The sequence below is a fragment of the Balaenoptera physalus genome (genome assembly GCF_965194825.1).
Source record: "Balaenoptera physalus genome assembly, chromosome: 21".
NCBI classification, from domain to species: Eukaryota; Metazoa; Chordata; class Mammalia; order Artiodactyla; family Balaenopteridae; genus Balaenoptera; species Balaenoptera physalus.
In genome coordinates, this window is record NC_138902.1 from 41,203,102 (window position 1) to 41,230,797 (window position 27,696).

The window sequence follows — 27,696 nt, forward strand, 5'->3', positions numbered from 1 at the left end:
ATAGTATCTATATACTCATTTTTATATTAGTAGAGAATAAAACCTTCCATGTTTATAAAAAATGTATCATATGGCACTTTTTAAAATAAAAAATATATTAGTTTACTCACTAAAAACACATTTATTAGGCTCTTACTATATACATTAGAAATGGAAAAATGAATAAGGTATAATTGGGGGAATAGATTACTTCCTAGTATGGGAAAATGTATCTTAGGGAAAAAAAAAACCTAGCTAAAATTACCATATAATAGCAGGTATAATATATTGTTTGTCATACAACTTTTAACCACTGCCACAAATTATGAACAACACTCCTACTAATTTTCTCAACATTCATCTTTCCCATTAGTTTCTTCATCATTGCATGAACCACTTTTCAATAATCAAAATATTGTGCTGGCCAAAAAGTTCGTTCGGGACTTTCCGAAAGATCGTATGGAAAAACCCGAACAAACTTTTTGGCCAACCCAATAGTTTTACTAATACATGTTTTCCTCTGTTAGAAATATTTGATACACAATGGTTTTTAAATCCATACATTATGCTATTATTTGAAAATTTATCCAAAGCCACGAGTACTTGATCACATATCTTTCATATAGTTACATTTATTAGTTTTTTATACATATGTCTGTACATAGAGATATATATGTGTGTGTATGGGTATATATATTCTCCACAGTATAACCACTGAATGTATGTAATGTATTGATTTTTAAAATGAGATGTTAAAAGATTTGTGTACTATAATGTAGAACCCTTAGGAAGAAATATTGGTTTTTCTGACTTCTATATTTGAATACATTTCATCGAAAGACATTTATAAGCACTTGAAACTAGTATTAATTGGATACTTTTCTAACATTAATGGTTGACCATTAACAAAGCTTTGACTTCTACCCTATGGTAATAACACACTGAGGCAAGGAAGGTGGGGCTCATAAACCTGGTGGAGACAGAAGTTTCACTCCCCCCTCCACCTTCTCTGACACCACATGGGGGAGGGTGTGGGATGCGGAGGACAGGAGCATCTCGTTACCCTCGTTACTTCAGGACCAAGGTGGGAATCTACGCCTGTGCCTGCAGAGGGAGGGGAAGAGTGTTTAGACTCTGCGTGTGTAGTGTGTGGCTGGAATAGAGTTACTGTTATTGCATAAATATTTTTTGTCCTTCAGGACTGGTCCTTTGGCTAAAGAAGGTAGGTTTGTGTACTTGGTTTTTTTTTTCCTTCACACATTGTGTTTACTGGTTGGCTGATTTCTCCACCAAACACAGAGTCTGTGATAAATGAGGTAAAGAGAAAAACCAAGGAACTCACCACCATGCCGTTCCTGTTCCTTGGGTCCCTAGGTACCTAGTCAGTTCATCTTCTTCTCTCCTTTCAGAGTCTGCTTGTGTTTTGTTTCTACATAACATCCAGGTATTTCAGCTGTACTGGGGGAGGAATAGGGAAAAATATGTCTAACCTTTCTTTCCCACAAAAAGGCTTTTTGAACAACTCAAATATAAGGGGGACTCCCTGTATTCTAAATTTTGTCCATCTAATAACGTTCACAAGAAAATCTCTCCTAGTCTGTTTGGGTTGCTACAACAAAAATACCATACACTGCGTGGCTTATAAACAACAGAAATTTATTTCTTACGGTTCTGGAGGCTGGAATTTCAAGATCAGGGTGCCAGCATGGTCTGGTTCTGGTGCGAGCTCTCTTCCAGGTTGCAAATGGATGACTTCTCCTTGTAGCCTCACTTGGAAAAGATCAGAGAAGGGAAGTGGGTTCTCTCGTGACTCTTATGGGGCACCAGCCACATCATAGGGGATCCACCCTCATGACCCTTATTATGTCCCAAAGTCCCCACCTCTTAATACCTTCACATGGTGGATAGGGTTTCAACCTATGAATTTTGGAGGGACACAAACATTCTGTCTTTAACACTCTCTAAACCATACTTTTCTCTTTTGTAAAATAGGGGTGTCAACTATACTGACCTGATGAGGTTGAGGCATGAAGAAGATAATTCCTACGAGTTGCTAAATTTTCTGGCACTTAGTAAGTCCTTAATCCATTCCAACTGCCAATTTTATCATCACATTTCTTCGTTTGCTTTATAGTTAATGTTTAGCGTATCACATGCACATATTTATAAGGGCCTCTCTTTTTCTATGAGCTGTTAATAACTTTTGCTATTTTTTCAATCAGATTCTTGGACTTTTTTGAACTTTTTAAAGGCTTTTATATTTTAAGGATGCGACCAAAAATGTTCCCATATGTAATTTGCCTTTGACATCTTTGTGTGTTTGCTTGTTTGCCATATAAATTCTTACTTAATTTTATGTAGCAAAATTTAGAATATTTCTTTTATGGCTCTGGATTTCACATCGCTGTGATGCTCCAATTTTGTTATGTTATGTAGCCAAAATAAATCCAGATGGCCTTGGCCATGAAATCATAACAGTGAATTCCTTTTTCTACTTCTTTTTGAGATGTCCTAAATTATTTCTGCTAATAATTTCCTTCTTTCCCACCTCCATTCTTTCCTTTCTTCCTCCCTTTCATTTATTTCTTTTCTTCTTTTTTGTGATTTATAATTCTAATATAACAGTACACTTTCCTGTGTGGTTGCAGAATGTCTCATTTTATGATCAATGTATAAAGTTATTGTAGTCACAATCCAAAAATTTTGTGGAGTTCAGAAGGCAAGGAAAAGTCTAAACACAGAGTCACTTTGTCCCATATTTATTAGAAATCAGTAGACTTTCTTTTCCATGATAATAGTTAATCTTGGATTATAAGAAAATGTGTCAGCACTACTCTTGGAGGGGGTCACTTCCCTGATATAGGTTCAAAATAAACAACGTTGAAGGAACGCTCATATAAACTCAACAGTTAATCTAATCGTTTCCTCTGTTAGTAGAACATCTGCACATAGAGAGATCTTCCATTTTCCACCACTTCAAAAGATAATTTAGGAACACTGTTTAGAAAGATGCCACATCACGTAGATCTTGTTGTGACTTACGAGCCCAGAAAGTGACTGGTTTAAGCATTCTTCTGGACCTCCCCAAAAGGAATTAAGCTCTAGTCTAAAGTTATATGCTCAGTAAGTACTTGTCACATTACTTTGAGGCCAAGGAACCCCTTTCGCAGCTCTTCCTTAATTAGGTGGCTGACACCCTGATAGCTTGGAAATCCTTCCATACAAACATCTCCCACTCTGAAGTTCTCAAGGTGGTTTTCAGATTGTTCTTCATTCAGTTAAAATGTGATTACCGTATAATACAAGAGATTTAATTTTAACATTGAAGAGAGAAATGCAAAAACACACCCAAAATTCAAATTTCCTGTCCTCTGGCATGAGCTATGACACATGAGGTCACAGAAACTCTCTAAATACTGTCAAGTGAGCACAATGAAAAGTAAATCAGTAAGTCTGATCTGGTGATTTAGCTTTTGAATATGGGGAGTGCATCAAATCTGTAAAATATTTATTTTGAAATATATTTTCCGACACAGAGAGAAATGTTTCATTACAAAATAACCTTCCTGTTTAAATGGCAGTAAGTATTTTTCTGGTACTTAGAGAATTTTTTCAGACAAAAATTATGACCTTTGAAAGCATATGCTACATGTGGACAACAGATGAATTTTTTATAAGCATAACTAAATTAAAAGAAATTGAAAAATTTAGAAGGCCTGAGTCTTTGGGATAATTTTATTTTGTGAGAGTATCATAAAGAGTCCTTCCATGTTGATAAATATAGCAAACTTACGAGCATGAATACTCAGTCATTAGAAAAACATTCATAGTTGATTCAGCAAATTTTTCACAGGTTATTATCCGTGATCCGGATTTAAAAGGATAATAAAGATGAAAAGATACGATATCAATGGTGTTTGAACCTATAGTCCTTATACAATACTTTTTTTGAGTTGCACTATTTTCAATATCAATTTGTAACATTTGTCCTCAAATTTTTTTTTTGACAGCTACCTCTCAAACGTGTTACATGAACACAGTGGAAAATAAACTTGATTTACAACCTAAAATATTCCAGAATTTATTAGCTGTCTCATTTTAGCAATTATTAGAATCAACAGAAAATAGGATACTGTATTACTTTTCAACATTTGCATTTACTTTCTTTTACCATCTAAAAGATCACGTTAAAAAAATCATGAAAACTCAAAAGCTTCTTAGAAACTTTGCAGCACAGAAGCACTTGAAGAATAACAATCTTTCCCTTTGATTATTAAGTTGGCTTGTATCACACAGATTTACGGTATTATATATCTTATGTTTAAAGCAACAGACTTCAGGGTACTCCTACTCAATACTCTTATATCATGTATTTTTTACTAGAAAATACATTTAAGTGTTTGGACATTTGCAAACCTCCTCCTAATAGACATAGAAAATGCAGTTTATAAAAATGCTTTCAGCTTAAGTGTAAAAATCATGCCTCTTCTTTTGATTTTTTATAAGTAAAAAGACTTGAATACATTCTGAATTTTGTATTTTTATGTATAACAAAGAAATGTTCAAGCAGATTGATCTGTCCAATTTTACGACTTTATAAATCTCCATGCCTGTATTCACTTTAGTTTTTTTCAAATCCGAAATGTACCTTTAGAAAAGATTTTAATAAAATAAAGTTAGAGTATCTCACAAATGTATTTGTACCAAAACTTTTCTCTTATTAGATGATTTATAAAAACAGTTGAGTGAAAAGTTTGTTTCTGATCATATTATTTAAAACTGCTAACATGATTTGTACTTATATATTTATGTTCATTTTCCTCTATCAATAATTATTGGTTAAAAAATGATGTTTTAAGTATCAAGAGATTTTATTTTTTAATATATTTATTTATTTATTTATTTTTGGCCGCGTCGGGTCTTCATTGCTGCGTGGGCTTTCTCTAGTTGCGGTGAGCGGGGGCTACTCTTCATTGTGGTGCAGGGGCTTCTCATCGCGGTGGCTTCTCTTGTTGCGGAGCACGGGCTCTAGGTGCACATGGGCTTCAGTAGTTGCGGCACGCGAGCTCAGTAGTTGTGGCTTGCGGGCTCTGGAGCGCAGGCTCAGTAGTTGTGGCGCACGGGCTTAGTTGCTCCGCGGCATGTGGGATCTTCCCAGACCAGGGCTCAAACCCGTGTCCCCTGCATTCGTAGGCGGATTCTTAACCACTGCACCACCAGGGAAGTCCCTACCAAGAGATTTTAAAGTGCAGCAAAATACATGTTCTCAACTTCTTAATATTTTTGAAGAGTAGTTTACACTACAAGTATTTTAAATAATTTCTATATTATAATATGATTAATCACATAGTAATGTTATAAATATATAAAATGTAGTTAATAATATATAAGTTAAGATAATTACTATATAATAAAGATAAACCACAAATATCATTTTTAAAGAAACATTATCTTTTGGGGCTGATACAACCCTTATCATCTTGTGTCAGAGAAGTCATAACTCAAAAGGAAGGGAAGGAAACAACTATTTGCAGAATTGTAATAGGTGCTTCTGGCTTTTAGCAATCCCTAGTATTCACAGACATTATACTCTCTAACTTATAAAAGCCATAAAACCAAAATATAAAATTAAATACACTTGGAAAATAATATTAAAAATGGGAAATGCACAATGAGTCTGCAAGTTAACGAAGGTACTAACGCGAAGAAACAGGTGGCAGATCAGCAAGTGGTCCTAGGTGGTTCTCGCTTAGTAAATTTTTCATGCCCTGGGTCTCCCACTCCCTCATCCCTGCATGATTCTAAAGTTGATTTTGCCAGTATAATTACAGATACATACAGAGTATAAATAGGAGAAATAACTTCCATGTATTTTGCAAGAGCAGTGTCTTATCATTTAAGCACTTAAAAGAGTGCTTAAGGAAGCGCTCAGCCTGTAATTTATTGACGGCTAAGGAGACTGGCATGCTATCTGAGAAGGTCAGGTCATGCTAAAATGAATGAAAAAATAAAGTGAATGAAAAAATAATAAGTTGAGTGCTTGGCTTAATGTAAACTTATGTTATAATTAAAAGATAGGTTTCATTTAATATTTTTGTTGGCATCACTTAAGATGTATTAATTTGTAAATATTCCTAATTGCCTAAGAAAAGGTGGTATCATATTGTGAGAAAAAAGTAATGATGATGAAACTAGGAAATAAAGGCCTGTTTCCTCCTAGTTATGATATTAGATATCCTTTTGAACTTCTTGAATTACCATTTTTTGGCCTTGATTCCCTTATATATAAAATGAGTTAGACTGAAAAAAAGTCACTTGGATTTTTTCAGCAACTATTATGTGCAAAATTCTGTGCAAGCCACTTGCACCTCTAGGAATTAGTCTGATTCTAAACATAGCATGAGCTCATATGCAGCCTATGTTTATAGCTGGAAGGACCTTAGAGATGCTCTAATATGGAGATAAACACTTTGTTCATAAACAGTATTAATGAGACCTATTGAGAACAGTAAATAGAGAACACATTAACTTACATTCCCGTTTTGCACAATTACAACTAATTATAGTTATTACACTAATGATCTTAGTCATCAAGAACAATGTAATTGTAATAAAGGTTAAGAAACATGACAAATTGACACCATTCTATTATGGTTCTTTCATAACTCCCTGGATATCCGTTTTTAATTTCTTTCATGGGCTATTCTTTTTCCACTTATCCTTTAAACGTCAATAGGAGGTACTCTGCCCTCAACTTCCCTGATGCTACATTCTTGGTCTTTTCACTTCTGATACTTCAGATTTCATTTAAATTAGCCCATGAACACCCAAAAATCTAGTTACAAGATAGACAGTGACCATTTCTACATCCACGTCTCAGTCCAAAACCTTTGGATATCTCCTTTTGGACTTCTTCCAGGAACTTCTAGAATATGTCCAAATCAGTAACACTCATCAATTTACCACCAAAGTTCTTCTTTGCCACATTCCCTGTCTCAGTTAATATGGACAGAGCTGCTCAAGTCTGTAAATCTGGATTCCAAGATTTTTCTCGCATCCCATTCTGAATCACCATGCATTTAATCATCAACATTTCTCGATCTTCATCTTAACTACAATTTACATTTTATCTTTCTCTTGCATGTATCAGATGTACTTTTTTGGTCTGTGCTTCTACATTAGCCTCATAATCTGATTCCTATTTCTGACCTGCCCCTACACCCAGCTTTGAAGTTTTGGTGTCACCCCCAGGTGTGAACTTTGCAAAATGACATTCTTTTTTTTTTTTTGAATTTTATTTTATTTATTATTTTATACAGCAGGTTCTCATTAGTCATCAATCTCATACACAACAGTGTATACATGTCAATCCCAATCTCCCAGTTCATCCCACCACCACCACCTCACTTTCCCCCCTTGGTGTCCATATGTTTGTTCTCTACATCTGTGTCTCTATTTCTGCCCTACAAACTGTTTCATCTGTACCATTTTTCTAGGTTCCACATATACGCGATAATATATTTGTTTCTCTCCTTCTGTCTTACTTCACTCTGTATGACAGTCTCTAGGTCCAACCACTTCTCTACAAATGACCCAATTTCATTCCTTTTTATGGTTGAGTAATATTCCATTGTATATATGTACCACATCTTCTTTATCCATTCTTCTGTTGATGGGCATTTAGGTTGCTTCCATGACCTGGCTATTGTAAATAGTGCTGCAATGAACATTGGGGTGCATGTGTCCTTTTGAATTATGGTTTTCTCTGGGTATCTGCCCAGTAGTGGGATTACTGGGTCATATGGTAGTTCTATTTTTAGTTTTTTAAGGAACCTCCATACTGTTCTCTGTAGTGGCTGTATCAATTTACATTCCCACCAACAGTGCAAGAGGGTTCCCTTTTCTCCACACCCTCTCCAGCATTTATTGTTTGTAGATTTTCTGATGATGCCCATTCTAACCGGTGTGAGGTGATACCTCATTGTAGTTTTGATTTGCATTTCTCTAGTAATTAGTTATGTTGAGCATCCTTTCATGTGTTTGTTAGCAATCTGTATATCTTCTTTGGAGAAATGTCTGTTTAGGTCTTCTGCCCATTTTTGGATTGAGTTGTTTGTTTTTTTTATATTGAGCTGCACGAGCTATTTATATATTTTGGAGATTAACCCTCTGTCTGTTGATTTGTTTGCAAATATTTTCTCCCATTCTGAGGGTTGTCTTTTCATCTTGTTTAAAGGAACAGCAAAGTTCCTTTGCTGTGCAAAAGCTTTTAAGTATCATTAGGTCCCATTTGTTTATTTTTGTTTTTATCTCCATTACTCTAGGAGGTGGGTCAAAAAAGATCTTGCTGTGATTTATGTCAAAGAGCGTTCTGCCTATGTTTTCCTCTAAGAGTTTTATAGTGTCTGGTCTTACATTCAGGTCTTTAATCCATTTTGAGTTTATTTTTGTGTACAGTGTTACGGAGTGTTCTAATTTCATTCTTTTACATATAGATGTCCAGTTTTCCCAGTACCACTTACTGAAGAGACTGTCTTTTCTCCACTGTATATCCTTGCCTCCTTTGCCATAGATTAGGTGACCATAGGTGCATGGATTTATCTGTGGGATTTCTATCCTGTTCCATTGTTCTATATTTCTGTTTTTGGTCAGTACCATATTGTCTTGATTACAGTAGCTTTGTAGGATAGTCTGAAGTCAGGGAGTCTGATTCCTCCAGCTTCGTGTTTTTCCCTCAAGATTGCTTTGGCTATTCGGGGTCTTTTGTGTCTCCATACAAATTTTAACATTTTTTGTTCAACTTCTGTAAAAAATGTCATTGGTAATTTGATAGAGATTGCATTGAATTGGTAGATTGCTTTGGGTAGTACAGTCATTTTCACAATATTCATTCTTCCAATCCAAGAATATGGTATATCTCTCCATCTGTTTGTGTCATCTTTGATTTCTTTCATCAGTGTCTTATAGTTTCCTGAGTACAGGTCTTTTTCCTCCTTAGGTAGGTTTATTCCTAGGTATTTTATTTTTTTGTTGCAATGGTGAATGGGATTGTTTCCTTAATATCTCTTTCTGATCTTTCATTGTTAGTGTATAGGAATGCAAGAGATTTCTGTGCATTAATTTTGTATCCTGCAACTTTACCAAATTCATTGATTAGCTCTAGTAGTTTTCTGGTGGCATCTTTAGGATTCTCTATGTATAGTATCATGTCATCTGCAAACAGTGACAGTTTTGCTTCTTCTTTTCCAATTTGTATTCCTTTCATTTCTTTTTCTTCTCTGATTGCTGTGTCTAGGACTTCCAAAACTATGCTGAATAATTGTGGTGAGAGTGGACATCCTTCTCTAGTTCCTGATCTTAGAGGAAATGCTTTCAGTTTTTCACCATTTAGAATGATGTTTGCTGTGGGTTTGTTGTATATGGCCTTTATCATGTTGAGGTAGGTTCCTCCCATGCTCACTTTCTGGAGAGTTTTTATCATAAATGGGTGTTGAACTTTGTCAAAAGCTTTTTCTGTATCTATTGAGATGATCATATGGTTTTTCTTCTTCAATTTGTTAACATGGTGTATCACATTACTTGATTTGCATATACTGAAGCATCCTTGCATCCCTGGGATAAATCCCACTTGATCATGGTGTATGATCCTTTTAATGTGTTGTTGGATTCTGTTTGCTAGTATTTTGTTGAGGATTTTTGCATCTATATTCATCAGTGATATTGGTCTGTAATTTTCTTTTTTTGTAGTATCTTTTTCTGGTTTTGGTATCAGGGTGATGGTGGCCTCATAGAATGAGTTTGGGAGTGTTCCTTCCTCTGCAATTTTTTGGAAGAGTTTGAGAAGGATGGGTGTTAACTCTTCTCTAAATGTTTGATAGAATTCACCTGTGAAGCCATCTGGTCCTGGAGTTTTGTTTCTTGGAAGATGTTTAATCACAGTTTCAATTTCATTACTTGTGATTGGTCTATTCATATTTTCTATTTCTTACTGGTTCAGTTTTGGAAGGTTATACTGTTCTAAGAATTTGTCCATTTCTTCCAGGTTGTTCATTTTATTGGCATAGAGTTGCTTATAGTAGTCTCTTATGATGCTTTGTATTTCTGCAGTGTCCATTGTAACTTCTCCTTTTTCATTTCTAATTTTATTGATTTGGTCCTCTCCCTCTTTTTCTTGATTGGTCTGGCTAAAGGTTTATCAATTTTGTCTTCTTAAAGAAGCAGCTTTTGGTTTTATTGATATTGGCTCTTTTTTTCTTTACTTCTATTTCATTTATATCTGGTCTGATCTTTAAGATTTCTTTCCTTCTGGTAACTTTGGGTTTTGTTTGTTCTTCTTTCTCTAGTTCCTTTAGGTGTAAGGTTAGATTGTGTATTTGAGATTTTTCTTGTTTCTTGAGGTAGGATTATATTGCTATAAACTTCTCTCTTAGAACTGCATTTGCTGCATCCCATAGGTTTTGGATCGTTGTGTTTTAGTTGTCATTTGTCTCTAGGCATTTTCTGATTTCCTCTTTGATTTCTTCAGTGATCTCTTGGTTGTTTACTAACGTATTGTTTAGCCTCCATGTGTTTGTGTTTTTCACGTTTTTCCCCCTGTCATTTATTGCTAATCTCATAGTGCTGTGGTCAGAAACGATGTTTGATATGATTTCAATTTTCTTAAATTTACCAAGGCTTGATTTGTGACCCAAGATGTGATCTTTCCTAGAGAATGTTCCGTGTGCACTTGAGAAGAAAGTGTAATCTGCTGTTTTCGGATGGAATGTCCTGTAAGTATCAATTAAATCTATCTGGTCTATTGTGTCAGTTAAAGCTTGTGTTTCCTAATTAATTTTTTGTCTGGATGATCTGCACATTGGTGTAAGTGAGGTGTTAAAGTGCCCCACTATTATTGTGTTACTGTTGATTTCCTCTTTTACAGCTGTTAGCAGTTGCCTTATGTATTGGGCTGCTCCTATGTTGGGTGCATATATATTTATAATTGTTATATCTTCTTCTTGGATTGATCCCTTGATCATTATGTAGTGTCCTTTGTGTTTCTTGTAACATTCTTTATTTTAAAGTCTATTTTATCTGATATGAGTATCGCTACTCCAGCTTTCTTTGGATTTCCATTTGCATGGAATATCTTTTTCCATCCCCTCACTTTCATTCTGTATGTGTCCCTAGGTCTGAAGTGGGTCTCTTGAAGAGAGCATATATATGCGTCTTGTTGTTGTATTCATTCAGCGAGCCTGTGTCTTTTGGTTTGAGCATTTAATCCATTCACATTTAAGGTAACTATCGATATGTATGTTCCTATTACCATTTCCTTAATTGTTTTGGGTTTGTTTTTGTAGGTCCTTTTCTTCTCTTGTGTTTCCCACTTAGAGAAGTTCCTTTAGTATTTGTTGAGGAGCAGGTTTGTTGGTGCTGAATTCTTTTAGCTTTTGCGTGTCTGTAAAGCTTTTGACTTCTCTGTCAAATCAGAATGAGATCCTTGCTGGGTAGAATAATCTTGGCTGTAGGTTCTTCCCTTTCATCACTTTAAATATATCGTGCCACTCCTTTCTTGCTTGTAGAGTTTCTGCTGAGAAATCAGCTGTTAACCTTATGGGAGTTCGCTTGTATGTTATTTGTTGTTTTTCCCTTGTTGCTTTTAATAATTTTTCTTTGTCTTTAATTTTTGCCAATTTGATTACTAAGTGTCCTGGTGTGTTTCTCCTTGGGTTTTTCCTGTATGGGACTCTCTGTGCTTCCTGGACTTGGGTGGCTATTCCTTTTCCCATTTTAGGGAAATTTTTGAGTATTATCTCTTCAAATATTTTCTTGGGGCCTTTCTCTCTCTCTTCTCCTTCTGGGAACCCTATAATGCGAATGCTGGTGTGTTTAATGTTGTCCCAGAGGTCTCTTAGGCTGTCTTCATTTCTTTTCATTCTTTTTTTTCTTTATTCTGTTCCATGCCAGTGAATTCCACCATTTTGTATTCCAGGTCCCTTATCTGTTCCTCTGCCTCAGTTATTCTGCTATTGATTCCTTCGAGTGTACTTTTCATTTCAGTTATTGTATTGTTCATGTCTGTTTGTTTGTTCTTTAGTTCTTCTAGGTGTTTGTTCTTTAATTCTTCTAGGTGTTTGTTAAACATTTCTTGCATCTTCTCGATCTTTGCCTCCATTCTTTTTCCGAGTTCCTGGATCATCTTCACTAGCATTATTCTGAATTCTTTTTCTGGAAGGTTGCCTATCTCCACTTCATTTAGTTGTTTCTCTGGGGTTTCATCTTGTTCCTTCATCCAGTACATAGTCCTCTGCCTTTTCATTTTGCCTATCTTTCTGTGAATGTGGTTTTCATTCCACGGGCTGCAGGATTGTAGTTCTTCTTGCTTCTGCTGTCTTCTCTCTGGTGGATGAGGCTATCTAAGAGGCTTGCGCAAGCTTCCTTGTGAGGGGTACTGGTGGTGGGTAGAATTGGGTGTTGCTCTGGTGGGCAGAGCTCAGTAAAACTTTAATCCACTTGTTTGGTGATGGGTGGGGCTGGGTGCCCTCCTTGTTGGTTGTTTGGCCTGAGGCTACCCAGCACTGGAGTTACAGGTCCTTTGGTGGGGCTAATGGCAGACTCTGGGAGGCCTCACGCCAAGGAGTAATTCCCAGAACTTCTGCTGCCAGTGTCCTTGTCCTCACGGTGAGACAGAGCCACCCCCAGCCTCTGCAGGAGTGCCTCCAACACTAGCAGGTAGGTCTGATTCAGTCTCCTATGGGGTCACTGCTCTTTCCCCATGGGTCCTCCTGTGCACACTACTTTGTGTGTGCCCTCCAAGAGTGGAGTCTCTGTTTCCTCCAGACCTGTCAAAGACCTGCAGTCAAATCCTGCTAGCCTTCAAAGTCTGATTCTCTGGGAATTCCTCCTCCTGTTGCCGGACCCCACAGGTTGGGAAGCCTGACGTGGGGCTCAGAACCTTCCCTCCAGTGGGTGGACTTCTGTGGTATAAGTGTTCTCCAGTTTGTGAGTTACCCATCCAGTGGTTATGTGATTTGATTTTATTGTGATTGGGCCCCTCTTACTGTCTCATTGCAGTGTCTCCTTTGTCTTTGGATGTCGGGTACTTTTTTCGTGAGTTCCACTGTCTTCCTTTCAATTGTTGTTCAGCAGTTAGTTGTGATTCTGGTGCTCTCGCAAGAGGGATTGAGCACACATCCTTCTTCTCTGCCATCTTAACTGAATCCTCTACCAACAATTTTCAAATGGAACCAGTCAACTTGGAAAATCTACGGGAAAGTTCAGTCCTTGTCCTTCCAGTGCTCGATGAATGAAGACCCTTCTCATGAGGTTTGTGTCTTCACAGTCTAATGAGTGAATGCTCATTTGGATTTTTTTAATGCGTATTTTTAGCTACTTTCCTCCAACTTTAAATACTTTGATTATGCTATCTTCTGTCCAAATCATAGACAGTTATCAAGGATGGGCTGATTTCCAGCTTTTCCATGGCCTCTTCAACTAGCGGAGCCAATAACATTAATGCTTTCAGAACCTGAGTTGACTGCTATATATCTATGTTTCTTTTGCTGTTCTTGTATATTCTTTAGCTCTTCAACAAGATTACAAACTCATTGAGGACAGATATTTCTCATCTATTCACACCAGTTTACCACACTCATAGGTTTATCAGTCAGGTTAGATCTAAATTTAATCTGCAGTGCTCATTCTCTTTGGGATTTAAGCTCAATTACTTAAGTTCTCTGTGTCTAAATTTCCTCATCTGTAAAATGGAGATGGTTATAAATGTCTACCTCCAAAGGAATTTGTGAGGAAGAAATTAAGTAACTTATACAGTAAAATTATTAAAGTGCATATAGATAATATTTTGTCAATAAATGTAATTGGTAATTATGAGATATAAGGAAGTACAATAAACTGATCTACTTGCTTATTGTAAAATTCAGAGATCATACTGTACAATATAAATTTTAGGAAGGAACATTTTAATATTCTTTTTATAACAAATTTCTGCATAAAGAATATATATTTAAAAGATTTCATATTCAGAATTCTAATACCACTATTGTTATGCACTATTAAACCCGGAAATTAACCCATGGCTTTGTAATAAATAAAAGACATTCAGTAAATATGCCTACAGTTGAGGGAATATGTATTTTTTTCATAATAAAAAAATTACCTATTACAATTAACACTAAATATTTATAAATGTAGAGGAGAATCTAATTTGAATATATAAGTAAGTGATAGAATATTTATACAGTAAATATGGAATATAAATTTTAGTTTATTAAGTTATTTTGAAAGCCTTAGGAAAGTGACAAATGCTAGTGATAAAAGGAATGAAGCTTGATTAATAAAGAAATAGGATTTATAAAGAAAAATAACATCATTCCTTTATATATTCTCTTCAATTAATTTCATAGAAGCTTAAAGATATGTCATTATCATCCTTCACAAAACACTGAAATAAATATATTCAACAGCATTCACATGCTAAACCAGAAAGGCATCTAATTGCATCTTAATTTTATAGTATTTGGAGAGTTTGATTAATATTTCCAATCTAAGTTGAACCAATTTATAGTTAAATTAGCTTGTTCTCTGGATGATTCCTAGGGGTTTCACATTTGCTTGATTTAAAGACAAATATTCTAAAATGAGGTGAGGGTATTCATTTCTACAATACAACTTAGTACCGTAGGATTTAGTATAAATAAACTATTTCCTGTCTAACATGTTTTATTTAAGTAACACAAAATTAATCATGGTGCATAATTATGACAGTAGAATAGGCACAATTTTTTTTTTATATTTGTTTTGGTTTTTGCTTAATTGCTTAGCTTGCCTCAGGTTTTTGTCTAAATGTAAATGCTAAGCAAAGGAGGGTGCATTCGAATGTGAGCGATAGGACAGTGTGGATTAGCTGCAGATGTGAGATTGAGTTGATGGTGGTTAGTAATGAGACACATTTGGGTCCCTCATTTTTCTTAATCTGTTCTCAATATGCCCAAGATTAAGCACCTCCTCATACATGGTAGAATTATGTCTATGTACTAACTTTGCTAATTGTAAGACCAATGTTCTTTCCACACATGTAATAAAGACAATTAATGTACTTAAACAGTCCCATAGTAGTATATATAGTCCTAATATGAGTTATTTTATAAGAGAAATAAGATTATTTTGCATCGAGCCAAATTTCATGATACTACCAAAATTCTTACCAGGGTTTTTCTGTTACATGAGTATAAATATTAGCCCTGAATGCTGGTGAAGGTTGTACAACAGTGTGAATGTACTTAATGCCACTGATCTGTACACTTAAAAATGGTTAAAATGGCAAATTTTATGTTATATATATTTTCTTACAATTAAAATATTACTACTATACTTACTGACTATATTTCTGATGCTTCTCATTATATAAGTTACAAATTTTAAATATTCTGCATTAGGCTTGATATTATTTGACTTTAATTTGTTACTTTGCATTATGATATATGATAGGCTCAATGGAAAACTAAGGAAATTTGTTAAATCTACTAATATATTTATTGCAGATAAAAGCAAAATATCAGAGGGGCTCAACATTAGACGTATGCATCATTTGAATTAAATTAATACTATGTGATTTTGGATACCTTTTTTTTTTTTTAAATAAGTTTTGTATTTTGTTCCATTCAATTTGGTTGTAATCTTAGCTCTTTTAAATGCCCAATTAGAAAGAAATAGATGCTGAGATTTCTATAAGAGCATTATTAAGATCTACCACTGACAGGCATGTTCCAATAGAGATTGTTATCCTACTCCTATAGAAAACATTTAGCTGTTTTTTTTTATTATTATGCAAGAGTGTTTCCTTTTGAAAAATTATTTTTCATGAAAGTGATATTTCACCATGAATTAGGAAACCTCATTTGGGGGTAAGTCTATATACCTGGTTAAGTAGCAATGGACCAACTTTGGAGCAGTCCCTGACATGTTCCTTATTGGCATCATGTTAGCTGACAGGATGAACATACTCAGATCATACAGGTCTACCTTATTTTATTGTGCTTCCCTTTATTTCACTTCATCAGTATTGTGGTGGGATTTTTTTGTTGTTGTTTTTTGCTTTTTGTTTTTTTAAATTGAAGGTTTGTGGCAACCCTGCCTCAACAAGTGTACTGCACTATTTTTCCAACAGTATTTACTCACTTCATCTCTATGTGTCACATTTTGTTAATTCTTGAAATATTTCAAACTTCTTCATTATTATTGTAGTTGCCATGGTGATACGTGATCAGTGATTTTTGATGTTACTATTGTAATTGGGGGCATGATGAACTGTGCCCAACGTAGATGGCAAACTTAATCGGTAAATGTTGTATGTGTTCAGACTGTTCCACCAACCGACCTTTTCCCCTGTCTCTCTCCTTTTCCTCAGACCTCCCTATTCCCTGAGACACACCAATTTGAACTCAGGCCAATTAGCAAACGTACAATGGCCTCGAAGTGTTCAAGTAAGAGGAAGTGTTGCATGTCCCTCGCTTTAAATCAAAAGCTAGAAATGGTTAAGCTTAGAGAGGAAGGCGTGTCAAAAACCAAGGCAGGAGAAAGCTAAGCCTCTCATGCCAAACAGTTAGCCAAGTTGTGAAAGCAAAGGAAACGTTCTTGAAGAAAATCAAAACTGCTGCTCCAGTGAACACATGCACCATTAGAAAGCGAAACAGCCTTATAGCTGATGTGGAGAAAGTTCGAGTGGTCTGGATAGATCAGACCAAACACAACATTCCCTTAAGCCAAAGCCTAATCCAGGGCAAGGCACTAAGTCTCCTCAGTTTTATGAAGGCTGAGAGAGGTGAGGAAGCTGCAGAAAAAAAGTGTGAAGCCAGCAGAGGTTGGTTCATGAGGTTGAAGGAAAGAAGCCAAATTTGTAAAATCAAAGTATTATACAAGGCGAAGCAGCAAGTGGTGATGCAGAAGCTTCACCAAGTTACCCAGAAGATCTAACTCAGATAAATAATGAAGGCGGCCACACTAAATCACAGATTTTCAATTTAAATAAAACAGCCTCCTATTGGAAGAAGATGACATCTCGGCCTTTCATAGCTAGAGAGTGCAAGTAAACAGCAAGCTTCAAAGTTTCAAAGGACAGGCTGACTCTCTTGTTAGGGGCTAATGCAGCTGGTGACTAAAAGTTGAAGCCAATGCCCATTTGAAAATCCTAGAGCCCTTAAGAATTATGCTAAATCAACCCTGCCTGTGCTCTAGAAATGGAACAATAAGGCATGGATGACATCACATCTTTTTACAATATGGTTTAGTGAATATCTTAGGCCCACTGTTTAGACCTACTGCTCAGACCAAAAGTTTCCTTTCAAAATATTACTGCTCGGTGACAATGCACTTGGACACCCAAGAGCTCTGATGGAGACACACGATGAGATGAAAGTTGTTGTCGTGCCTGCTGACACAGCACCCATCCTGCAGCCTGTGGATCAAGGAGTCATTTCGACTTTCAAGTCTTATTATTGAAGAAATGCATTTTCTAAGGCTATACCTGCCAAAGATAGTGATTATTCTGATGGATTTGGGCAAATTCAATGGAAAACCTGGAAAGGATTCACCATTCTAGATGCGCATTAAGAACATCTGTGGGGGTTTCCCTGGTGGCGCAGTGGTTGATAATTTGCCTGCCAATGCAGGGGACACGGGTTCGAGCCCTGGTCTGGGAAGATCCCACATGCTGCGGAGCAACTAGGCCCATGAGCCACAACTACTGAGCCTGCGCGTCTGGAGCCTGTGCTCCGCAACAAGAGAGGCCGCGATAGTGAGAGGCCCGCACACCGCGATGAAGAGTGGCCCCCGCTCGCCGCAACTAGAGAAAGCCCTCACACAGAAACAAAGACCCAACACAGCCAAAAATAAATAAATAAATTAAAAAAAAAAAAAAGAACATCTGTGATTCACGGGAAGAGGTCAAAATATTAACATACACAGGAGTTTCGAAGAAGTTGATTCCAAGCCTCACAGATTGAGGGGTTCAGTTCTTGAGGGGTTCAAGCCTTGAGTGGAGGAAGTAACTGCAGATGTGGTGGAAATAGCGAGAGAACTAGAATTAGAAATAGACCCTGAAGAGGTGACTGAATTGCTGCAATATCATGGTAAAACTTGAACAGATGAGGAGTTGCTACTTATGGATGAGCAAAGAAAGTGGTTTCCTGAGATGAAATTTACTCCTGAAGATGCGGTGAAGATTACTGAAATAACAACAAAGGATTTAGAATTTTCCATAAACTTAGTTGAGAAAGTGTCAGAAGGTTTTGAGAGGACTGACTGCAATTTTGAAAGAAGTTCTACTGTGGGTAAAATGCTGTCAAACAGCATTGCCTGCTACTGAGAAATCTTTTGTGAAAGGAAGAGTCAATAGATGTTGCAAATTCATCGTTGTGTTTTTTTAGGAAATTGCCACAAATGCCTCACCCTTCAGCAACCATTACCCTGATCAGTCAGCAGCCATCTACATCATGGAAAGACCCTCCACCAACAAAAAATTAAGACTCTCTGAAGGCTTAGATGATGGTTAGCATTTTTTAGCTATAAAGTATTTTTAAATTAAGGTATGTTTATTTAGACCTAATGCTATGGCACACTTAATTAGACTACACTATAGTGTAAATATAACTTTTATATGCACTGGCAAACCAAAAAAAACTGTGACTCTCTTTATTGTGATATTTGCTTTATTGCAGTGGTCTGGAACCAAACCCATAATATGTCTGAGGGGTGCCTGTATAAGCAATCACCCATACCACCCGCAAGCCCTGAAAGAAACTTAGATAACAAAGACTTTAATTTTGATAGGAAGGAAATTAGTGTTTTCTGTTGTTACTGCATAATAAAATGGCATATTTTTTTCTTCTTCTTTGACTGTCTTTCTTGACACCTCTTTTTCTTTCCATCTTCTTTTTTCATCTTAGAGGCAGCTCAATTTATTTCATGTTATTTATTTTATATAGTGTAAAGTTATTTGGGAACTCAATACCCCAATGATACAATATGAAACGGCAGAATGTTTGGTAGCACAATATTTGATGTACTGAGAAGCCAGAAGAATTGACAGGATGTACTGGGACTCAACTGTGAATAGGATTATTTTTATCTCCTTGGATTATATTCCAATATCATGCTAAAATATCGACCTCTAATTAAACAGAAAAGTCATCTATACTGAGACAGGGACTGAGGTGGGGAAAGGAAAGGACTACATTCTCATATGTCACTCATTATCAAGAAAATGAACAACCAAGGCACAGACAGAGAGGAAATATTTGCAAAAGATACCTTTGATAAAGTACTTTTACCCAAATATATATTGTACAAGGAACTCTTAAAATTCAACCATTAAGAAAACAATCCAATTAAAAAATGAGCAAAAGACCTTAACTGACAACTTACTGAAGATACACAGATGGCAAATAAGCATATGAAAGGATGCTCCACATCACATGTCATTAAGGAACTGCAAACTAGAACAGTGAAATACTGCTAGACATCTATCAGAAAGGCCAGATTCCAGAATACTGACAACAGCGATTGCTGGTATTGATATGGAGCAACAGGAATCCTTATTCATTGCTGTTTGGAATGCAAAATTGTATAGCCATGTTGGAAGACAGTTTGTCAAGTTTTTTACAAAACGACACATATCCACAGCATAATATCCATAAACATCTCCTTCGTATTTACCAAAGGAGTTGAAAATATATCCACACAAAAACCTGCACACAGATGTTTATAGCAGCTTTATTCATAATTGCCAAATCTTAGAAGCAACCAAAATGTCCTCCAGTTTGTGACTGGATAAATAAACTGTACTATATCTAGATAATAGGATATCATTCAGCACTAAAGAGAAATGAGCTATCAAGCCAGGTAAAGACATAGAGGAAACTTAAATGCATATTGCTAAGTGAAAGAAGCCAATCTGAAAAAGGCTATATATAGTATAATTATTTCTATATGGCATTCTGGAAAACATAAAACCATGGAGACAATAAAAAGATCAGTGGTTGCCAGGGAGAGGCGGGAGGAATGAATAGATGGAGCACAACGAAACTAATCATTATACTACTAAAAGGATGGGTCCATGTCATTGTATGTTTTTCCAAACCCAGAGAATGTTCAACATCAAGAGTGAAGTGTAATGTAATCTATGGGCTTGGGTGATTATGATGTGTCAATGTAGGTTCACCACCTGTAATACATGTGCCATGCTGGTGGGGGATGTTGATACTGGCAAAGGTTATACACGTGCGGGGGCAGGAGGTATATGAGAAATCTGCATAATTCCTGCTCAATTTTGCTGTGAACTTAAAACTTCTCTAAAAAATAAAATCTATTTAAAAAAAATAACAGTATCGCAACTTCACAACTAGTTTATATGAAGCGTTTCACATTATTTAAGTTATTCTGATTGATTTTACATCTGTTGCTCTGGGAAAAATTAGTTTAATGGGAAAATGTTTTGGATTAAGTACTTAATCATCAAAATTATATTTTGTAACAATGTGAAAGATCTGTGGATGTTAGGATCATCTAGAACAGTATTTGAGACTTTCTGTGCCACATGATTTTTAGCACCACGTGCAAATGATTTCACCTTTGTGCCCATCAGTTTACCAACATATAGTATGGAGAACAGAAGAGCTCCTCAGATTTGTGAGAAGGATACGAGGAGACAAAAAGGCAGCCAACATAGAGGCTGGCTCAAAACAGGCATTAAGAAATATCAATTACCTGCTAACTTTGTCTCCAAAATCTACTAATTAGGCAGTGAAACTTTTCTTATTTCAAACTGTATTTTGACATTTGGGTTTCTAAATCTTTTCTCCTAGTTGGAAAGTTAGCAGAACCCTACAGTTATCAATAAAACAAAAACCTTTACCCAGCACAGTTGAAGGGTAGAGTGTGTACTGCAGTAATTCTTTTACTAAAATTAATATTGTTATTTATGCAGTTAAACTTTTTAACCAGTGATATTCCAGTAACTTACTGAGTGATCTGTCAGTTGCTTTTTAACTTTATTTTTCAACAGAACGTTCTGAAAGGGGTTTTAAATAAATATAAAATTATGTGTCTCTGAGGGTTTTTTGGAACACGTTGAGAGGCAAAACTAAATTTCCACATGTACGAGACTTTACAAATTCACTGAGAATTCCACAATGCTAGATGTTATTGAATTAAAGTTGGATTAGAAATGTAAAAAGAGAGAGAAAGTTGTGAAAATTATGTGTCAGTCTTACCTGGTAACTAACTGTTCAAGCAGTAAAAACAGGACGAATCTTAAGTTGCTCTTCAAGCTCTAAGGTAAATAAGAAAATCCTCCAAATCTGCTGAGTTACAAAGCAGAAAGTGCCAAATGTCCCTGAGAAGTTAAATACAAATGAGTTAGCTAGGTACCCACTAGAATGCATAGGCCACACCTCCTCACACAGATTTTGTTATCTTGCAGGTGGCAAATTTCTTGTTTAGCTACTGTTACATACAGATTGTGATTGGCCTTTTCCTGGAAAGTTCTTACATAGTTCATTTCACTTAATTCCTTTACTAGTATGTAATTAAAGATGTTTGTATAATTGCTTTATGAAAGTCTTCCACAGTGTCTTCCAAAACTGTTTGGTTTTATTTCCTGAAGATGATAGATAACTAAATTTTGGATGTAGTCATGTATTTTAATTGCCTCACACTTTGTCTTTGGTGTCACTATAGTGCCAACTAAATACTCCATTATTTGAAAATTTTTCATCATTTAAAATCACTATTAAGATTTCAAATAAGACTTTAGAAATATTTCTTTATAATGAGACAACATTAAAAGTATTGGAAATGCTACATAAAAATATTGTAACATATTTTCTACTTAATTTATATGGATTAAAATCTAGTGGATAATTTGGAGACTGAAAATAAGAAATCATAACATTTTTGTATTATTTTGTTTACTCTTCTGTTTCTTCATATTTAAATGATTGCCAATTTTAATTTTGAAAATATGAATTTCTGTTTTAGAATAGCTGCATATGACCATGAAAACCATACATCACTTACATTTAAAAACAGAACATGTATGTCTTCTTCTCAAACATAACTCTGAATTTCAAATTTCTATTAAAACACTTTCTTTAGTAGACCACTGGGTAATTTTAAAACATCTCATCTTTAAATTTCAGTTCACTACCTGCCAACTTTACTCTTTCTGAACTCATAACTTTTATGAATGCTGAAAACTTTACTGCCCACTCTGAGTATATTATTTCCTGCATATTTACTTATTGCCATTTTATTTCTGTCAGAAAAATTCATACTCTCTACATCAATTTCTACTTGCTCACTACCTTCACATTATAACAAAATATGTAACCCATATTTGATACTGTTTTGATTATTACCATTTAATGTAAAAACAATAAAAACTGACCACTTTCTAAGTTTCTTACAGTGAAGTAGAGAAAGAAAATCTCAGTTAGAGTGAAGTGGGAACTTGGAGGAAGGATGATAGGAGTCAGTAGGACTTGAGAGAGGGTTAGAGTATTTGTGGGAACTTGACATACACAGAAGGAGGAAGCAGTACTCCAATTACGTAATGGGGCGAATCCAAAGGAATAGAAGCATAAACTAATATGGCAGGTTCAGAGAACAGCAAACGTCAGTGTAGCTGGAATGGAGAGAAATACATTGGATACCAAGCTAGGCCAATGGGCATAAAATGATCTCAAGGAGAGTCTGTATGTTATGCACAGGCATTTAGATTCATCCTGATTAATGGGAAACTATTTTGAATTGGAATATGACCTTGTCAGAATGTCAGCTTGCTCACTCCCTCTTGCGAGAGCACTGGAATCACAACTACCTGCTGAACAACCATTGAAAGGAAGACACTGGAGCTCACCAAAAAAGATACCCCACATCCAAAGACAAAGGAGAAGCTGAAATGAGACAGTAAGAGGGGCCCAATCACAATAAAATCAAATCCCATAACCGCTGGCTGGCTGACTCACAAACTGGAGAACACTTATACCACAGAAGTCCACCCACTGGAGGGAAGGTTCTGAGCCCCACATCAGGCTTCCCAATCTGGGGGGTCCAGCAACAGGAGGAGGAATTCCGGAGAATCAGACTTTGAAGGCTAGCGGGATTTGACTGCAGGTATTCGACAGGTCTGGAGGAAACAGAGACTCCACCCTTGGAGGGCACACACAAAGTAATGTGCACATCAGGACCCAGGGGACAGAGCAGAGACCCCATAGGAGACTGGGCCAGACCTACCTGCTAGTGTTGGAGGGTCTCCTGCAGAGGCAGCGGGTGGCTGTGGCTCACCATGGGGATAAGGACACTGGCAGCAGAAGTTCTGGGAAGTACTCTTTGGTGTGAGTCCTCCCAGAGTCCACCATTAGCCCCACAAAAGGGCCTGTAGGCTCCAGTGCTGGGTTGCCTCAGGCCAAACAACCAACAGGGAGGGAACTCAGCCCCACCCATCAGCAGACAAGCAGATTAAAATTTTACTGAGCTCTGCCCACAGAGCAACACCCAGCTCTACCCACCACCAGTCCCTCCCATCAGGAAGCTTGCGCAAGCGTCTTAGATAGCCTCATCCACCAGAGGGCAGACAGCAGAAGCAAGAAGAACTACAATCCTGCAGCCTCTGGAACGAAAACCACATTCACAGAAAGACAGACAAAATGAAAAGGCAGAGGACTATGTACTGGATGAAGGAACAAGATGAAACCCCAGAGAAACAACTAAATGAAGTGGAGATAGGCAACCTTCCAGAAAAAGAATTCAGAATAATGATGGTGAAGATGATCCAGGACCTCGGAAAAAGAATGGAGGCAAAGATTGAGAAGATGCAAGAAATGTTTCACAAAGACCTAGAAGAATTAAAGAAAAAAGACCTAGAAGAATTAAAGAACAAACAAACAGACATGAACAATACAATAACTGAAATGAAAAATACACTCGAAGGAATCAATAGCAGAATAACTATTTATTCTAACTAACTATTCAGATAAGGGACCTGGAAGACAGAATGGTGGAATTCATTGCCGTGGAAAAGAATAAAGAAAAAAAGAATGAAAAGAAATGAAGACAGCCTAAGAGACCTCTGGGACAACATTAAACACACGAGCATTTGCATTATAGGGTTCCCAGAAGGAGAAGAGAGAGAGAAAGGTCCCGAGAAAGTATCTGAAGAGATTATAGTCAAAAGCTTCCCTAAAATGGGAAAAGGAATAGCCACCCAAGTCCAGGAAGTGCAGAGAGTCCCAGGCAAGATAAACCTAAGGAGAAATACACCGAGACACATAGTAATCAAATTGACAAAAATTAAAGACAAAGAAAAATTATTAAAAGCAACAAGGGAAAAATGACAAATAACATAAAAGGGAACTCCCGTAAGGTTAACAGCTGATTTCTCAGCAGAAACTCTACAAGCAAGAAGGGAATGGCACAATATATTTAAAGTGATGAGAGGGAGAACGTACAACCAAGATTACTCTACCCAGCAAGGATCTCATTCAGATTTGACGGGGAAATCAAAAGCTTTACAGACAAGCAAAAGCTAACAGAATTCAGCAACACCAAACCTGCTCCTCAACAAACGCTAAAGGAACTTCTCTAAGTGGGAAACACAAGAGAAGAAAAGGACCTACAAAAACAAATCCATAACAACTAAGAAAATGGTAATCGGAACATACATATCGATAGTTACCTTAAATGTGAATGGATTAAATGCTCCAACCAAGAGACACAGGCTCACTGAATGAATACAACAACAAGACCCATATATATGCTGTCTTCAAGAGACCCACTTCAGACCTAGGGACACATACAGACTGAAAGGGAGGGGACGGAAAAAGATATTCCATGCAAATGGAAATCCAAAGAAAGCTGGAGTAGCAATACTCATATCAGATAAAATAGACTTTAAAATAAAGAATGTTACTAGAGACAAAAAAGGACACTACGTCATGATCAAGGGACCAATCCAAGAACAAGATATAACAATTATAAATATACATGCACCCAACATAGGAGCACCTCAATATATAAGGCAACTGCTAACAGCTCTAAAAGAGGAAATCAACATAACACAATAATAGTGGGGCACTTTAACACCTCACTTACACCAATGGACAGATCATGCAGACAGAAAATTAATTAGGAAACACAGGCTTTAACTGACACAATAGATCAGATAGATTTAATTGATATTTATAGGACATTCCATCCAAAAACAGCAGATTACATTTTATTCTCAAGTGCACACGGAACATTCTCTAGGAAAGATCACATCTTGGGTCACAAACCAAGCCTTGGTAAATTTAAGAAAACTAAAATCATATCAAGCATCTTTTCCAACCACAGCACTATGAGATTAGCAATAAATGACATGGGAATAAAACGTGAAAAGCAGAAACACATGGAGGTGAAATCTATCAAACATTTAGAGAAGAGTTAACACCCATCCTCCTCAGACTCTTCCAAAAAACTGCAGAGGAAGGAACACTCCCAAATTCATTCTATGAGGCTACCATCACCCTGATACCAAAACCAGACAAAGATACTACAAAAAAAGAAAATTACAGACAGATATCACTGGTGAATATAGATGCAAAAATCCTCAACAAAATACCAGCAAACAGAATCCAACAACACATTAAAAGGATCATACACCATGATCAAGTGGGATTTATCCCAGGGATGCAAGGATGCTTCAATATATGCAAATCAAGCAATGTGATACACCATATTATCAAATTGAAGAAGAAGAACCATATGATCATCTCAATAGATACAGAAAAAGCTTTTGACAAAATTCAACACACATTTATGATAAAAACTCTCCAGAAAGTGAGCATAGAGGGAACTTACCTCAACATAATAAAGGCCATATACGACAAACCCACAGCAAACATCATTCTCAATGGTGAAAAACTGAAAGCATTTCCTCTAAGATCAGGAATGAGACAAGGATGTCCACTCTCACCACTATTATTCAACATAGTTTTGGAAGTCCTAGCCACGGCAATCAGAGAAGAAAAAGAAATAAAAGGAATACAAATTGGAAAAGAAGAAGTAAAACTGTCACTGTTTGCAGATGACATGATACTATACATAGAGAATCCTAACGATGCTACCAGAAAACTACTAGAGCTAAACAATGAGTTTGGTAAAGGCAGGATACAAAATTAATGCACAGAAATCTCTTGCATTCCTATACACTAACAATGAAAGATCAAAAAGAGAAATGAAGGAAATCCCATTCACCATTGCAACAAAAAAATAAAATACCTAGGAATAAGCCTTCCTAAGGAGGTAAAAGACCTGTACTCAGGTAACTATAAGACACTGATGAAAGAAATCAAAGATGACACAAACAGATGGAGAGATATACCATGTTCTTGGATTGGAGGTATCAATATTGTGAAAATGACTCTACTACCCAAAGCAATCTACCAATTCAATGCAATCCCTATCAAATTAACCAATGGCATTTCTTACAGAACTACAACAAAACATCTTAAAATTTGTATGGAGACACAAAAGACCCCAAATAGCCAAAGCAATCTTGAGGGAAACAGACCAAGCTGGAGCAATCAGATTCCTTGACTTCAGGCTATCCTACAAAGCTACTGTAATCAAGACAATATGGTACTGACACAAAAATAGAAATATAGATCAATGGAAAAGGATAGAAAACCCAGAGATAAACCTATGCACCTATGGTCACCTAATCTATGATAAAGGAGGCAAGGATATACAATGGAGAAAGACAGTCTCTTCAATAAGTGGTGCTGGGAAAACTGCACAGCTACATGTAAAAGAATGAAATTAACACCATATACAAAAATAAACTCAAAATGGATTAAAGACCTAAATGTAAGACCGGACACTATAAAAGTCCTAGAGGAAAACTTAGGCAGAACATTCTTTGACATAAATCACAGCAAGATCTATTTTTATCCACCTCCTAGAGAAATGGAAATAAAAACAAAAATAAATAAATGGGACCAAATGAAACTTAAAAGTTTTTGCACATGAAAGGAAACTACAAACAAGACGAAAAGACAATCCTCAGAATGGGAGAAAATATTTGCAAACGAATCAACGGACAAAGGATTAATCTCCAAAATATATAAACAGTTCATGCAGCTCAATATAAAAAAACAAACAACCCAATCCAAAAATGGGCAGAAGACCTAAACAGACATTTCTCCTAAGGAGACCTACAGATGGCCCAGAGGCACATGAAAAGCTGCTCAACATCACTAATTATTAGAGAAATGAAAATCAAAACTACAATGAGGTATCACCTCACACCTGTCATAATGGGATTCATCAGAAAATCTACAAACAACAAATGCTGGAGAGGGTGTGGAGAAAAGGGAATCCTCTTGCACTGTTGGTGGGAATGTAAATTGATACAGCCACTATGGAGAACAGTAGGGAGGTTCCTTAAAAAACTAAAAATAGAGCTACCATATGATCCTGCAATTCCACTACTGGGCATATACCCTGAGAAAACCATAATTCAAAAGGACACATGCACCCCAATGTTCATTGCAGCACTATTTACAGTAGCCAGGTCATGGAAGCAACCTAAATGCCCATCGACAGATGAATGGATAAAGAAGATGTGGTATATAATATATACAATGGAATATTACTCAGCCATAAAAAGGAATGAAATTGGGT

General features: G+C 36.3%; 1 protein-coding gene across 1 annotated transcript in view; it reads right to left on the reverse strand.

Moving 5' to 3' along the window:
* LOC309651390 (uncharacterized protein) overlaps positions 1 to 27,696 on the reverse strand; it is a 797,009-nt gene that overhangs the window by 264,662 nt on the left and 504,651 nt on the right. The window contains exons 8-10 of the mRNA XM_082444127.1: positions 21,246 to 21,367; positions 1,647 to 1,749; positions 1,322 to 1,437 (exon numbers count right to left, since the gene is read on the reverse strand). The gene's annotated coding sequence lies outside the window, so the exon portion shown is untranslated. The remainder of the gene's footprint in view (positions 1 to 1,321; positions 1,438 to 1,646; positions 1,750 to 21,245; positions 21,368 to 27,696) is intronic.